This window comes from Micropterus dolomieu, linkage group LG13 (genome assembly GCF_021292245.1).
Source record: "Micropterus dolomieu isolate WLL.071019.BEF.003 ecotype Adirondacks linkage group LG13, ASM2129224v1, whole genome shotgun sequence".
In the NCBI taxonomy this organism is placed as follows: Eukaryota; Metazoa; Chordata; class Actinopteri; order Centrarchiformes; family Centrarchidae; genus Micropterus; species Micropterus dolomieu.
Window position 1 is genome coordinate 21026623 of NC_060162.1, and position 16013 is coordinate 21042635.

General features: G+C 39.7%; 1 protein-coding gene across 5 annotated transcripts in view; it reads left to right on the plus strand.

Annotated features, from left to right (window-relative positions):
* The window catches only part of cntfr (ciliary neurotrophic factor receptor), a 262439-nt gene that overhangs the window by 27231 nt on the left and 219195 nt on the right, over positions 1–16013 (plus strand). Inside the window, exon 2 of one of the 5 annotated variants that reach the window (XM_046067327.1) lies at positions 6730–6790. The exons of the other annotated variants lie outside the window; for them this stretch is intronic. The gene's annotated coding sequence lies outside the window, so the exon portion shown is untranslated. The remainder of the gene's footprint in view (positions 1–6729; positions 6791–16013) is intronic. 5 annotated transcript variants of the gene reach the window in all.

Here is a 16013-nt window from a genome sequence, read left to right on the forward strand (position 1 = left end):
TAATGAGGTACCAGGTTAACAGGGTAATATTATATAATACAATATAAAATAATATACCAAACTAAACAAAACAATACATTGGTAGACAAGAGTTGGGTACCTGTTATTGTGAATAGTGTGATGATGCAGTTGGTACATGACTTCACCTGCTTGCATCACTAGCACATTCACAGTGAAGAATATCCTCTCAGGGTTGATTCCTAAATAGCACCGTAGCCTCTGCATGCACTCCGTCCTGACTGGCTGCAGGGGTGTTAATTAGTTTAAAATAATCCAAAATCTTCAGTGCTGCAGTCTTAATACCAAAGAATAGAAACACATCACTGAGATGTAAGAATTCTGCTGAGTCATGAGTGGCTTCTGCTGCGACTTCATTTCACTGATAAATGGCTGCGAGTGAAGCTTATGGTGGGCAATTTAATTGACTGAGCATGAATTCCAAGTCTTCAAATGATCACCACATCACCGCTTCTCTGACAGTCATGTCCATCTCCATTGCCTGGAATGCATTAGGATCTGAACAGTATAAACTGATTCAACATCCCTGGTCACAACACGACTAAAGTAGCGTAACTATGAGATAAGCCTGTCTTGGATCAGCACTGCTATTTTAAGATAACTTGTGTGACAAGCAATGGCAAAAAAGAATAGGAAAAAGAAAAGCTACCCCGGAAGAAATGGGTCAAAATTGCAAAATTGGTAAGACCTTTTGAAATCAACAGTTTAACAAAAAACGTGGCGTGACGTGGTTGACATTGTTCATAATAGACTGCTAATGCACCCAAGGCTCCAGCAATTTCCTTTTGATGTACAGTACACGATAGCGTTGTTTAAATATAACGTATGCACACACACACACACACACAAACACACACACACTACAGATAACCTCAGTCGGGGAGGATTATGAATTTTATTGGAATAAAAACACAATTTTTTCTTACAATGATTCCCACTTTGTGCTTGGGGCTGTGCTTGACTTAGCGCTTCCAATCATTTTTCATGTGCAAGAGGCTTTTCGAAGGCTTTATGTTCAAAAGACAGGCATAAGGGATTCTCACGGGGCTGTGACACTCCCATTAGGAATACGATTCCCACAGTACAGCACACACATTAACTTAGAAACACACACCAGCTCTGTAGTCCCCGCCTGCAGCAGCATAGACAGATTGTGCTTACATTGTACCCCAAGATGTTCTTGCAGTGTGAACTTCTAAACTGGATTTAGCGTCACGGCTTCTCAAGGTAGAAAACCCGACATGTAGTAATTTAGTGGTCGAGTCTTTCTCATTTGAAATGCAAATGCCTCTACTTGCTTGCTTTCTGCTTGCCTAAATTAACATGGATTTAGACGGTTGTGGCACTGTGCCGTTTTGGAGCAGTGATGCAATATGTAAAGTTGGTTTTAAATGGGTTTTCAAGGACATAATGGACTATACTCTAGACTTACTTCATGTTCCTTGACTCCGAGCAATCCTCCTAATCTCATTAGACAAAAACCTACATGCGAGGCGTAGGGAGTCGTTTTATTATTTAAGGAAGAGAACACACCTGTGGCACACATGGAAGCAGATTGTGTTTAGGAGGAATACATTATCAGTGGGTGTGTGAGCTGGCTGGCATCAATCATGGCCAATCAAATCATATCCTCTTATTCCCTTTAAAAGCAGTGCACTCTCCGCTATGAGGCACTGACAGTTTTATTATGGAGAGTGGAGGCCGCCTTTTTCTAAGAGGAAGAGAAGGCAGTCTGGACTGGATATTCATGTCTTGGAGGTGAAGAGTTGGAATGCACAAATATCTAATACCCTAAATATGTGGCACTGTAAATATGCTTCCAAGTGCAGATGATGTGTATGTTTAGGGATGAGGATTGTTAATTTTTATTGATACTGATACCCTTATTGAGACTGCTTAACGATCCGATTCTTTATCGATACCACTATCGATACTTTACTATTATTTAGTGATGGTTATTTGGTAAGACCAGACCCAACGGACATGAGGTAGGCCTGCAGGGTATGAGAAAAATATTTAATGTGCGATAACATTATATATTGAGATGACATATCACTAGCGATAAATAAACATATATTGAAGTGTGCATATTAACTGCCTGGTTGTTTTTAACTCTATATTTTAAATACAGCTAAATGTTGTTTCTAGAGCAGCAACATTAATGTTTACAACAGCAAAGTAACTCAATAACTTTATCTGACATCACAAGTAGTGAGTGACGTTTAGAAAGAACAACATCAGTCTGTATCAGTCCCTCCTCCTCTCTCGCTGGCTGCAGGTAACGTTACCAGGTAGAAGGAGGAGCGGCTGGTTTGTCTCAGCCAGCAGCTGAGTTTTTAAGACTACAGACCAGTCTGTGTTCCAGACAGATGCTTTCTATCTAGCTTGTTTTTAACATTTGGCTAATGCCAAGCTAGCGTTAGCTGTGCTTGTATAAAACATACAGGATGAGATATGGAGGACAGAGATGATTAAATTAACCCTTTCTACATGTTTAACGTTACCTTACAGACAGGTGTATTGATAAAGTATTGTCTTTTTACTTGCGAAGGTTTATCGCACGTACTTACAGTAACGAGCGTAGCTGTCATCAACTAACGTTACAGTAGTTTGGAGCTAACTTAACCCTCACCGTATTACACCGCGACGACGCAGCCTCTCACTCTGCTGCCGGTGTGTGTGTGTGTGTGTGTGTGTGTGTGTGTGTAGGAGCCGACAGCAAGCAGAGACTGCACCCTGATGATTTTCTTATCGATTGCATTTCAAATTAAATCAAATTTGATGCTCAAGACATAACGTTACATCATAGCCTGCAAGTCTTGATAGCAGTATTGATAAGCTTGAACCTTATTGATTTTCGGGTTTTGAGAAATTTTGGAACTGGGTCCTTTTGGAACTGGGTCTCGATCCCCATCCCTATGTATGTTTAAGTTCAAGTGAGTTAGAAGCATTTGGCTCAAGTAAATTTCGATTATGTATTATTCATGTAGCCACACAAATTGAATAATTACACCAACCCCTGCTGAGAAATAGCTTCTCATTTGCTGAAACCCTTTCAAAACACCTCGGCCACCTTGGCCTCGTGTCAGTGCCTTTAAACCCCATGAACACGTGGGACGCTGCCAAACAATTAGCTTTTGAAAAGTGTGGCATGACTAAACCATTGGAGATTTCATTTCACAGAAACTATTTATTGTACTGGAGTATAAATAGCCTTTTGCAGTTTGAATGTGAAGTGTAATGGATTTGGGTTTTTTTGTTTCCTTTTTTTTTTTTTACATATTGTATCTGCTGCTTGTTGCCTTTTTAAGTAACAAAAACCTATAGCCTGCCTAGTCCTTGGCCCACTTAGTGAAAAAGGAAATAAAAAAGCATGACGGAAGCAGACAGACATCATTCTTATCGCTGTCTCGGAGGTGAATGGACAGTGGATGGAGATTACACCACCTTTTGTCTGCTATAGATTTTACAGATAAAAGCAAAAGGCAAGAACAATTTTCCCGTCCACATTTGAACAAATGCCCTCTCTGTTGAGTGTTGCAAAGACTTAAAGATATAGGGTTTTTCTATGGTAATGGTGCAATCTCTTTTTCCTCCCGCTATATATAAGAACCTGAGCAATCTGCTGTTTCTTTGGAGGAAAGCTGTGATAGTGAAGGGTCTAAATTGTGAAAGCTCCCTCTCTTGGAAAGCTGTTTTATTATAGTTATTTTGACTTATTGAGCTTGAGCTTTTTGTACTTTTCGCACAATAGCAGTCATAAGGGCTCTTGGAATTGATTATCAGTTGTATCAAGAGAAGAAAGTTAGTCAATAACAAAATAGGACATGAAAATGTGCAAATTCAATGACAGCAGTCTTGCTATCAAATAAAATTTACATTATGTTACATTTAGGTAGCCTGTGAAGTCCAGCAGTCTGCAGACAGATCAAAACAGATCACACTCTGCCCCTGGAGAAAAAATAAATGTGGCACTGACTTTAACCTCAAAGAAAATACTCACATCTTTCCTCATTTCTCAAAATCATTTATCTAACAAATCCTCTGTCCCTTTACAAAAGCAATGATATTTCATTTTGAAATTTGTTATAGATTATTATATTGCCACACGTGCACTTCAAAGAAATTCCAGTCATTAAAAATGCAAGGAGCGGAGGAGGCGAGCGGCCATCAGCAGGACGAAATGAGGCAATCAGGTTTTCGCTTCACACATGCGACGGGACACAGGTAGACAGGCGAGCAGAGAAAAAAGTGAAAAACTAATCAGGGGAGAGATGGTTGGTCTCAAGCAAGGTAGGCTTGTTACATTGTATTGTATTGATTTTTGTGGCGCATGTAGTGAAATTTCAGTGCTGGAAATTACGTTTTTACTGTAACAACTTAGACTTTGTAGGACGTACCTTTTTAGAATGAAGTGTTTTACTGGACTGTAACTGACATGTGTGCATTGTTGCTTGTACAAATAATGTTTGGCAAATTGAGCTTTTAAATTGCCATGCACAGAGTTTTACTGGATAGGAGTGAAACATATTGAGAGTTTATTGATCAACAGAAACACATGGAGGGAGATTCAGGGCTTGAGACAGAGCACACACCTTCTGCACACCTATTTCTGTGAGATGGTGTGTTTATGTAAGTTTGCATTGTATATGGACTTGGACCCTCTGACTAACTAAGCAAAAGTCATCTGATTTTGTCTTTAAATAGGTGTTTGCAGTTGAGTGAATTTAGACCTCAGTTAATCATGGTGCTGTACATTAAATGGGACTGCTCCCATTACAACATCTCACTGGGATGATTAAATTGAGGGAACCATTACATGCAGTGTTATTGTGACGGCTTGCCTTAGCTCTGACAATTTGAAGTATAGACCAATGAAAATGCAACAGAAGTCACTTCACCAGGCAAAGAAAAACCAACATGAAGTAAAAGGAGTCAGGCCATCACAAGCCTCCAGAACAGCTTCAGAGCTTCTTGCCAAGTCTGTGGAAGTCTATATATATATAATCATGTAATCTCATTGAGTTCAAGACCTCTTTTGCAAGAGAGACCTGAGGATAGCAGATAAAGGAATAACAAACATAGCCATATCTTTTGTGATTGCACTGAAGAGTAAACGTCAGTCTCACAAAGTAAGAGCAAACTCAACAAACTGACAAATTATTACAGCTGCAAATGTTTCTATAAGCTTAAAAAAAACAGAAGCAATCACTTTTTAGACATTTTTTCCTCTTGCCTTAACTACAAAGCATTTATCAGATAAAAATGATTAAATGCGAGGGCGTCTTTTTTAAAATCCTGAGTATTTGGATGAAACTATGTGTTACTTTTTATTCACCAATACCAATGTAATTACAGCACTGAAGAAGCTTTAATTCAAAGGGATGTTGACCCCTACATAAAGGAGGCTCCAAATCTATCCAATTAACATATTGGACCTAAGTGGCTGCATACATCAAAGGGTTTCCATTACAGAGAGATGGATGAAGTGGCCAGGGGCAACAAGCTGTGAGAGGCTGCATGAGGATGAGAGTGAGTGAAATATACATATACAGTGTATATAAAAGGAGCACAGAGAAAAACAAACTGGGGATAAAAGAGATATGAAGAAAGGGAAAGATGGAGAAACACTGAAATAAATACATTGAGCAATAGACTTGGGCTGAGCAGCACAAGAAGGCAGACAGGCAAAGAAAGAAGAGGGAGACAGAGAGAGATATGAGAGGAGTCAGGACACCAGATGGTCTAATGACCACAGGAAATATTACAGCTGGCAACCGCACACCAACATAATGATACCAGTCATTTAAGATCATTGAGAGGGGGCAACTTGTGTATGTGTGTGTGGCACATTTAACTGTACTTACATGTTCAATCCTCCTAATTGTTGTTTAATTACCAAAAAGCAAAGTCTGGAGACATTTTACACATAGTGTGATGAAAAAGCTGTTTGTTTGGGTTTGGGCAAGCCTTTGTACGCAAGTTTGTGGGTTGGTTAAATGTTGGAGATGGATGTGAAAGTACATCAAGATTCCTCCGGGCTGTTTTGGTCCATCATCTCAAGAGTTTTAAACAGCCTATTAATTAATCCCCACAAATCTTTCTTGTCCAGTTCAATTTAGTTTAACGTTGACCTGGAAATTTGTTCCACTCACCAATAGCAAGCCATCTTAACAGTGCTGACCTTTGAGTGAACAGAGAGCCAGAGAGTTCAAGATGGAGGAAGTTGTCTTAGCTTATTAGCTGTGTTGCACCTTCCACTTATATTTAACCCTGTCTGTATATACTGTGTGTGTAAACTGCTCCGCAGAGGAATGGTTTGCAGATAATTATGAGAGAAGCTCATTAGATACCAAGCTAAGAAGCTTGTTGACTGACAGCTCGAATCAGTTAGCGAGCTTGTTTGCTCATGGAGCTTTTCCCCCTCCTCACTGGATGTCTATAATTAATGAAATGATGTATGATCCAGAGAACGGTAAAGTAAACAGTAAGTAAATGGCCCAGTGCAGAGGAAATCGCTTGGGGAATTATTTTGAGTTACTAGCATGTTCCCAGCTGTTTAATATGTTAGCAGTTAGCTAAACAGCACCAATGCTTCACCAACTAGCCCTGCGAGTAGTCAATTTGTCAGGAGGAGATGTTTACATGTGCAGGATAAAGTTGATGAGCAGCGCATGACATAAAAGTACACAAATGTGTTGTTTTTGATAGGTCACGGTCTGGTGATACATCCCCTCAAGGTAGCGCAAGTGCACTGTTACGGTTACCTGAGGTAAAATCCAAATCATAACTGATGAAATTTAACGTAAACCTCCAATTATAGCTAATAACTAATTGCAAACCATATGTGTTGTGAACACATATTAAGACTATAAATGTAAACAAATCAAGAAAGTGTCACTGTCACTCTCCACATTTTCTTTCCTGCTCTTTCTTTTTTTCTCTGTCACTCTGTCTTACTGCTGTCTGTTGTCATTCCTGGACAATATAGACAGTAAATGAACTGCATTCATGTATACTGTAAGGTGTGTGTTGCTTCTCTTCATCCTCTCTTTCTTGCCTCTCTGTCTTTTCCTCCCTTCTTCATTCCCTCCTGTCTCTCTTATCTCTCTCTCATGGGTCTAAATGAAATATTCTGACCAGGCTCCTACAGTGAACACATAATTAGAAACCAGTGAACCGTGACTCCAACATGGGGGCTTTTCTCCCTATCTGTTTGGGGAAGGGGGGTTGAAGAGGAGGATGGGAGGTGGGGTGACCTGTAAAACATCTTCATGGTCAGAATAGTACAACGGCCTGAAATGGTGGTGGATAAATGGATAGATAAGAGGAGAAAGAGAGGGGGGGGAGAAAGAGAGAGAGAGCGGGATGATGAGGCAGAATGGATAAATGGATTGATAGATGGGGCATGGGGGAGAAGGGAGAGGAGGATGGGAGGCGTTGACAGTGAGATGGAAACAGAGAGTTATGGCTTGTCTCCATTAGCTCTGTTTTCCACTGCCAGGGCTAACACTGGTACACAGTTCATCGTTTGGTTTTCATCTTCATTAATTAGCCAGCCAGGACTAGTAAGAATACAGTTGAATAAAAATTACACTAGCAGAAAACATTAACAAACTAGTGGAAACATTAACAGTATAATGCCTTCATTTTTTGTGTGTTACAACATGGTGCCAGTTGAGGCCAGCTCCGGCCATTATCCAGGCTCCTTTGGCCTGGTGGTTTTGAGCCTGATGCGCAGAAGTATCACCTACCAGTGATGGAGACTGAGTATAACGGATACCATATAAAGGAAACCCACACCACTAATACACTATATAAGAAATAAGCAACACCATGAATGTAACGTTAACAGTAAACATTAACAGCTAACTCGCTAGCTAACATTTGCTAACAAGGAATGGTATGTGATATCACAAACAGCTAAATATAACTACACATGCGTTTTTTAATGTGTAAAGTGTTAGCTAACTTTGAACGTACCAAGAGTTTATAACTAATCTGGCAAGTTGCTAATTTTTCATTGCGATGCCACGAATGGAGTGCTTATATGGTATTTTTCCTCCTGACAAATTTGTGTTTAAATCATTGAAATAAACAAAACAAACCTCACTGTCAAAACACCATTTTCTCACCCTCTACGCATATATCTCTCCAGCACCAAAAGGGAAGCAGAAAACCAGGTGGGTACTTTGCTAACGTCCAAAAAAACCTCCTAAAATATGATCACACACATGATAGACGGTAAATTAACTGTGTTATGAGTGAGCATCTGTCTGATTCACCAACCAGCACTTTTTTTTTTTGAGAAACCGTAATTAATACATTTTTGAAGAGATTCCTTTAATTCCCATGGTCTTCTCCTACTAAATTAGTGCAGTTGACCAACTGAAGCTGGTAGCGAATTGATCATTTTTGTGACGGCTCCTATGATTTCATGCTCAAATGCTTAATAGTTGCATGGATGTTGTTCACAATGACTCCCAACTGTTGATTGCAGACTGTTTTGAAGCCACAGTGGCTTTGCCCTAAAAATGACTCAATTCTAATTGTTACAAAGTTATTAACAATATTTAGATTATAATGATTTAAAACAGAATAGCACAAAAACCAGAGAAGATTTGGCCTTTGAGCTTGAGAAAAAAATTATTAATTGATAAAAAGAACAGTCTATTGGCTAATTAAACATGTCATTCTTTCAGCCCTACGTCTTAAGTCATGTATGTATAATGTTTATACACTTATTTCTTAATTTATTAGTTGATTATTTTTCTGATTAATTGCTTACTCAAGACTCTACAGTGCGACCATTTTGCTCACATATGCCCCTAAAAATTGATACGTGCAAACCGGAAAAACGATTTACGAGCACAATGTGCAAGTGACTACCGTAACTACAACCTACAATAATCCCCTCCATCCTGCCTGCAGCGCTGCGCTACGCCTTAAATCATTCAAAACATCAAGGATGAGACGAATTGCTGGTGTCAATCAAATGAGAGTTGTTGAAACTCTAGTAGGAAAAAAGCCAGCTAGCCACAGCAGCACCAAGAGATCCCGGTGGGCGGATCGCTCGGTGGCCGCTTGAGCAGCTCGTTACAAAACAAAGACAGAGATGTCAGCAGCTGGAGCGGTGAGACAGAAGACGGTAGGGAGTAGATCAGAAAGTTGTGGGTTTAGCTAGCTGGCTATAAGCTATATCAGGTGCCTTCTGTTGAAACGTGTTCAACTTTTCATAAACTGATAAACTTTTCGTCAACTGACCAATCACAGCCAGGATGGGGTGGGACATTAAAAAAGTTTGACATGCTACAGTAAACTTTCAAATGTTGAACTCCTCCTGCATGAATGGTTGTAATTATTGATGAGATTGCAGCATTAAGAAATTAAGAAAATTAACAAATTAAGAAAGTCAGCCATTTTTCTTGCACAAGTATTTAATGACTGAAAACATGAAACTGCTGTTTTTTAATTTTATACTAGTGGTTGGCTGTATAGTATACTATAACATAAAATGACAATAGCCTGCACATAGTTAAATTAAATAATTTATATATTAACATACTAAAGTTATACTATTAGATTAAAATAGAACTTTTTATCTAATGTTATAATATTACACTAATACACTCATTAAAACTAGTTTCTCCTCCATGTTGTTAATGCAAATGCCGCGGTGTACAGATAAGAGGCTCTTCACTTCCAGTCCTTCAATGGTTTCATACCAGAGTTGAACACAAGGAGAAGGAGCAAACACATAGTATAAATATGCTTTGTGTTTCCCATACGTTCATTTACTTGTGGCGCCCCGCCACAATATCAAGGCTGACCGCCACAGATTGATTTTCGATATTTTTTACTAGGCCTATTTAAAATAGTATTTGATTGCACAGCACTGTAGCGTGTTTGCGCAGCACATCCTCTCGCTCGTCCCTTTCTCTCTCTCGCTCTCTCCCTCTCCCTCATGAACACAGCTGCAAGCTGTCAATGTCAGAGTCCCAGCTTAAAAAAGTTATTAGCAAGCATGCAAGGAGCCTAGCTAATAAGGAGAGCTAAGTTAATGTTAGAAAACAAACACCTGGGTTTTTGATGCTAGCACGCTGTATATAGCTGGTAGTCAATATCGACTGCACGCGACCCCCACCCCCCACTTTGTGTGCTCCTAAATGAAAACATTTAGGAGCATGTGCTCCTTGGGAAAAAGGTTAGAGTAGAGCCCTGTTACTGCATAAAATGTTAGAAAATAATGGTCCAAAAAGTCCAAACAGCTAAAAAAAAATCTAGTGATATTCAGTGTACAAACATAGCTGTAACGCGATTCCATGTTGTCATTTTCACCTTATATACGTCCTTTACTGCTCTTTGTGATGTCACAGTGTAACTCTCTCCTGACGTAGTACGTGTAGGACACCTCTGATATGTGGCCATGGCGTGACTTTTACCTGACTTTCCCCCTATATAGCTTTATTATGTTGTCATGGTGTGACTAGGTAGTTATAGTTTGGGCTGACAGCTTATAGCTGTATTAGAAAAGGACAGAGGAGCCTTTGGGACAGTTTTCATCACTGGTGTCCTTGGAACACGCAGACATTCACACATTGTCACACATGATGCTACACACACACGAACGACACTCACGCACTCTCACAGACACACGAGGACATATACACAGTTATAATCTCACACACACACACACACACACACACACACACACACGTGACATACCCCACGTGCACCCTATTTTTATGAGCCCTCCCTGTCTGCTATAGCAGGAAATGAATGTCCAGCAGCTAAAGCTGTTAATTAACATTTATGGCTGTAGATGACCGGTGAATCGTTAGACTGGCTCTCACAGCCTTCACGTCAAAGCAACCAGGTTATAAAAATCCAATCTCTGTCCCTGACACCCTGCCAAAGTAATGATGGTAGATCATGATGTTGATTTATTTTATAACATGGATCTAAATAGCAACGATCCCCTTAAGGGTTACAGTATTCGTATGTCCCCATGGTCAGTGTGTGCCTGTAGTATGTTTTGTAAAGGCGTGTGAAGACACTGGGTGTAAGGAAATATGATTTTATATGGGTCTATTTGTGCGTGCAGTAGTTACGCACATCTTTATAGTTTTGTCCATCAAAATTCAAGTCTTCACAACCATTTATTTCTCTCTAGCTGGTTTCTCTAATGTTACCTACCCTAGCTTTAACAGCACTTTGAAAATCACCTCTTCACAGTAACCAGTGTCCAAAGCTGTAGCTGGTCATAAAACTGCGGCAGGACAAAATTGAATACTTGATGTTTCTTTCCTCTTTTGCCTCTGATTTATATAATTTGCTTACTTTGCAGCACAAAATCATAAAGTTTGTTCAATTTAGTTGAATTTTGTAGTTTGCCTTTGCTAGTGTGTCTCAGTTATGTCCATACGCTTTCTTTTAAATACAGTACATAATAGTGACTACCTCAAAACTGTCACACATTACAAAAAGCCTAAATTCCGTCACCAGCTTTCTTTCTTTTATCCCACAATGGTCTTAGTCTATACAGCTCTGCCTGCCTCCCAATACTGCAACATTATTTACATACAACCCACTATGAGAGACAGTGTATAACCTGGGCCAAGACTTTGCAGTAGGTAGCAAACAAAACCAACACATGGATTGATCCACTGACATGACATCTTTCACATACCTAGAGACACAGAGAAACCGCCGTTTGCACACATGCAGTGCAAGAATACATACTCACATGAATGCATAAACAAGTATCATTTTAACCAACCTAGTATACAAACCAAGCTTTAAAGAGAAGTATAATTCCTGTTCCTTATCACATGTACAGTATACACACAAAACCACATACAGATTTAAGCACAAAATACACATACACAGACATATGAATTAGTTCCAGTCATAGCCCCAAACCAGTCTGTCAATCCCCCAGTACTGTTTTTGTCCATGTCTGCTTTCCACTGGTCAAAGGAAAAAGGTACGTGTGTGTTTACATGTATGTGTGTGTTAGCCGTCTGACGGCCACAGATAAGGCGGCAGTTATCTTATCGTGCTGAGCCAACCTGCCATAAACCCTCACAAACCTCAGGTGTCACAGCGCGCCGGCTTTTCCCCAAGCGTCCCCTCATTTTCATGTCAATTTCCCATCATTTTCCCTCAGCCTCTGCCCTCCCTCCCTGTCTCTACCCCTCGATTTGCCCCATCCCTCCTTTTGATAGCCAGTTTAGTCCCTTTTTAGTCCTGTTTTGATCCTCAGTTCTCCCTTCATCCCTCCCTTTTTTCTCCCTTGCGTGCTTTTGATCTTTCTTGGTATCCATCCACTTGGCCTTGCAATCAATCTCTCTCTTTGGCCAACTTTGACAGCATTTGCTATCCTGCTTTTTCCCTTCTTGCCTGCATCTGACTTTTTTTCTCTATCGCTTGTTTTCTCCTTATCACTGACCTACGTAGTCCAGACGAGGTGACAATTCACTTCGCCAGACCACCTCACTCATTCTCAATGTGTTTCTCACATCCTCTCTTCCACTTTGTAATCCTTTCTCACCACACCTTTATCTAGTCACAGAACAGCAGAGATGACAGCCTTTTTTTTTTATCAGCCTGCCAGTCATCTTGCATGTCAGCCTTTAGTCACTCTTTAGCCTGCCAAGCTGTTCAGCCCTTTAGCATTGTAAGACTATCTTAAGTCACAAGAACTTACTAATTGATAGGTTTCATAGTCTTGAAATAGTTCATTAACAATCCACTGAGGCAGGCAGCTGAAAGTTAGACCTCTGATAATGACTGCAACAAGCAACACTGTATTTCATTTCATTTGGGTGTTGCTGTACAGCTCTCAACAGCTAACTTTTAAGAAAAAAGTTCTTGATCTGAAATTAGAATGATGCAACTTGTCCTCAATCTCAATATCTCAATCTGTCTCACCTTAATAACAAATTGTTGAGAAGAAATTTGAGGTTTACAGTAGGGATGCACTAATCTGACATTTTGATATCAGTGTGAAATTCTTATTCTTATTGATTATTGAGCTGTATTCCTCACTTTGATGAAGAGACTAATTACATCCGGTTTGACTTAAGCAATGCTTCCTAACTTTGTAAACAAAAGGCTTGTAGTTCTTTTTGCAAAATGTTCCGGTCTCCCAGCGTGTTGTATGCGCATAATCGAATTGAATTGATCAGCATTGGATCAATGCATCACTAGTTTAAAGATTAATTGCAATAATGTAGGTTGTTGTAGCAAATGTCTTGTTACCTTTGCCAGACCGCAATGAACACAGTGAAATGTTTTGGCTGGCTTTGCAAAACTATGTTCCTCACTGTTTGTCCTTAGGTTTTTATCTTTAGATCCATTTTTCATTTGTATTTTACATGTACAATATAATTTAACTGTGAATTGCAAGGTGAATATAAAATGCTTCTTCAAATGAAACTTTTATGGTGTTTAGTTCCTGGCATTCAGATCAACATTTGTCATTCTTTGTCAATTGGCCAGTCTCCCACCTTGCTCCATCTCCCACACTCAAGACATAACAGCATTTAGCCCCTTCCAAGCCCTCCCAGTACCACTCCCTTCCCCCTCTGTCTTCATCTCCCACCAAATATGACCATCTTTTTCAAACTGTCAGCCACACTCGCTCTTTCATCTATTAAATAAAGCCTATCAATTCATTTTACCTTATATCACTCCACCCGTCACTCCCTCTGCCCTTGCATTCCCATCTCATACCAAGTCAGACAGTTGTTATCAATCTGCCAGAGGAGAGAACACTAACAAAATGTTCTTATTTTCCCTGCCTCTTTTTTCCCTCTCCATTCATGCCTCCCCTCTAGTTTGACTGCATTTACATCTCGTGTTGCCGAGGTGGATGGATGCAATGATGAGAGCAGTCAGTATCTCATTGAACATCCCCCCGGGGTCTCACTCTCCTCTCTTTGTCCTTCTGACTGGCTTGAGGGTTCATTATTTCTCTCTCTTTGCCATTCTGTGTTTGTCACCCTCTTGGCTTTTTAAGATGAAACCTTTTTTTATATCAATTTTGACATGTTGCAACTAGTTTTCTCCATATGATTTGCAGGAAGGAATAGCTTTCTGACTAATGTCAAAAATGCAGCTAATGTAGAAATCCCTTATCCCTTACCAGTATATATCAGGCCATTGCAAAAGTAATACAGCATGTGAAAGAACAGTTATCAGGACAACTCAATAATAAGCTTTAGAGTCTCTTGCAGGGTCAAATGTAAAATATTTCCCAGTAACAAGCAATGACAGCTTCTTAGACATTTACATTTTCCCCTGACTTTCTAAGCATAAGAATAGCTTCCTGATTCTACTTCTGATCTGAAGGCTGGCATGAAATGAACTCTTTTCAGAGTCAGGGATGATGTTTGGTTGGTATATTTTAAGTTAAGTGTTGCTTTACACACACATTTTATGGTGACTTCTTCCTGTGAATTCCTCGTGGGGATCAAATACTGGTGGTTTACGGAAGCCTTCAGTGACATCTTGACTTTTGTTCTCATAAAATAACCCCAGAATCAACCCAACATTGAGTTTTAAGAACTGACATCAAAATTCACCTCTCCCTGGCATATTATTTTCTAATTTTGCCCTGTAGGATTTAAACACTGTTTCTACTCAAATTTGAATTGTGAACAAAGGTGCTTTTTGGGAATTATGAATAAATAATGAGTAATAGCCTACAGTCATCTTTTCTGTGTGAAATTAAAGGTTCTTCTAATTACATGATTGCCTTGTATGAAGTTAAATGTCAGTCTTTTCCAATGTGGAACACAGCTGTCGATTCTTTCTCTGTCATGGAGCTTGATATCTACAGTGTGCATGAATAAGTAGACTGTATAAGTTTGTGTATTTTGTGTGAGACTGACAGGTGATGGGGAAAGGCCTTGACCAATTGTTGACCCTTCCTCGGGGTCATTCTAGGGCAGGTATCTGTAAATCCTGTAACCACTAGGACAATTAATGCAGCTCTTTGTAGCTATAAATCTATACACTTGAGGTCCACAGCAGGAAACTAAGCTGCACTGAGTACACTGAGATGACTGAAAAAGGGGAAACATTTATGCATCTTTATCATCCCGAACATGTGCAGGAAAACATACAATACATTAGATAATACCAAAACAAAAGGATAACATTGACATCAGCTGTAGATAGTTTGTCAGTTTAATCTACAATAATACATTTCTCAGTATTTTTTTAAAAGCAACTGGATAGCACACACATTAAGCTAGGACGTAAGTTTTGAACTCCCCTATGAATGGGTTGGTTCTGATGAATCACCCCTCCCACAGCACGTATGTACGTCAATACCTAGGATCTCTGTTTTTACTGGAGGGATGCCATGTCAGGACACAGGTAACCAGACAAGACAGAATCTAAGGTAGCTGTAAAGATCTCAACTCACAAAAATAGATGAATCATCATTTAGTGATTAGATGGTAAAATGAAAAGCTTTTTGCGGGGAAGAACAGCTCGGCCTATAAGATACATGTAATTAGGTTTTCACACGTCTCTCTCACCCACACTAACATGTTTGATAATGTGGTGTATAACATATGTGCATTTGACGCATAACAGTTTAACATAGCACTGTAGCAGTTGGATAGAGGATTAGTGACCTTTAAGGGGAGAGCAGAGGTCAGTGGTTACGTGGAGGCTCAGACCCTTATCTGGTGTCCAACAAGATGTCTACACTTATCCTATAGAACTTTGCTCTTATATGGATTGGTGCCTTAGTTTGCAGACTCAGACCCTTATATGGTATCCAACAGATACCTAATCTTGTCCTATATAAGCTGTGTTTGATGTACAGAGAGACAGAGTGGTCATCGGGCTGGGTCACTCTCCAAGCTGCTGCAGAGCTTGTAATTGATGCTGAACTCTTAGATTTAATAAACTTTTATGATCAAAAACAGTGTGAAGCGGATTTCTTCTCAACACATCATCGCAGCATTATTGTTCGG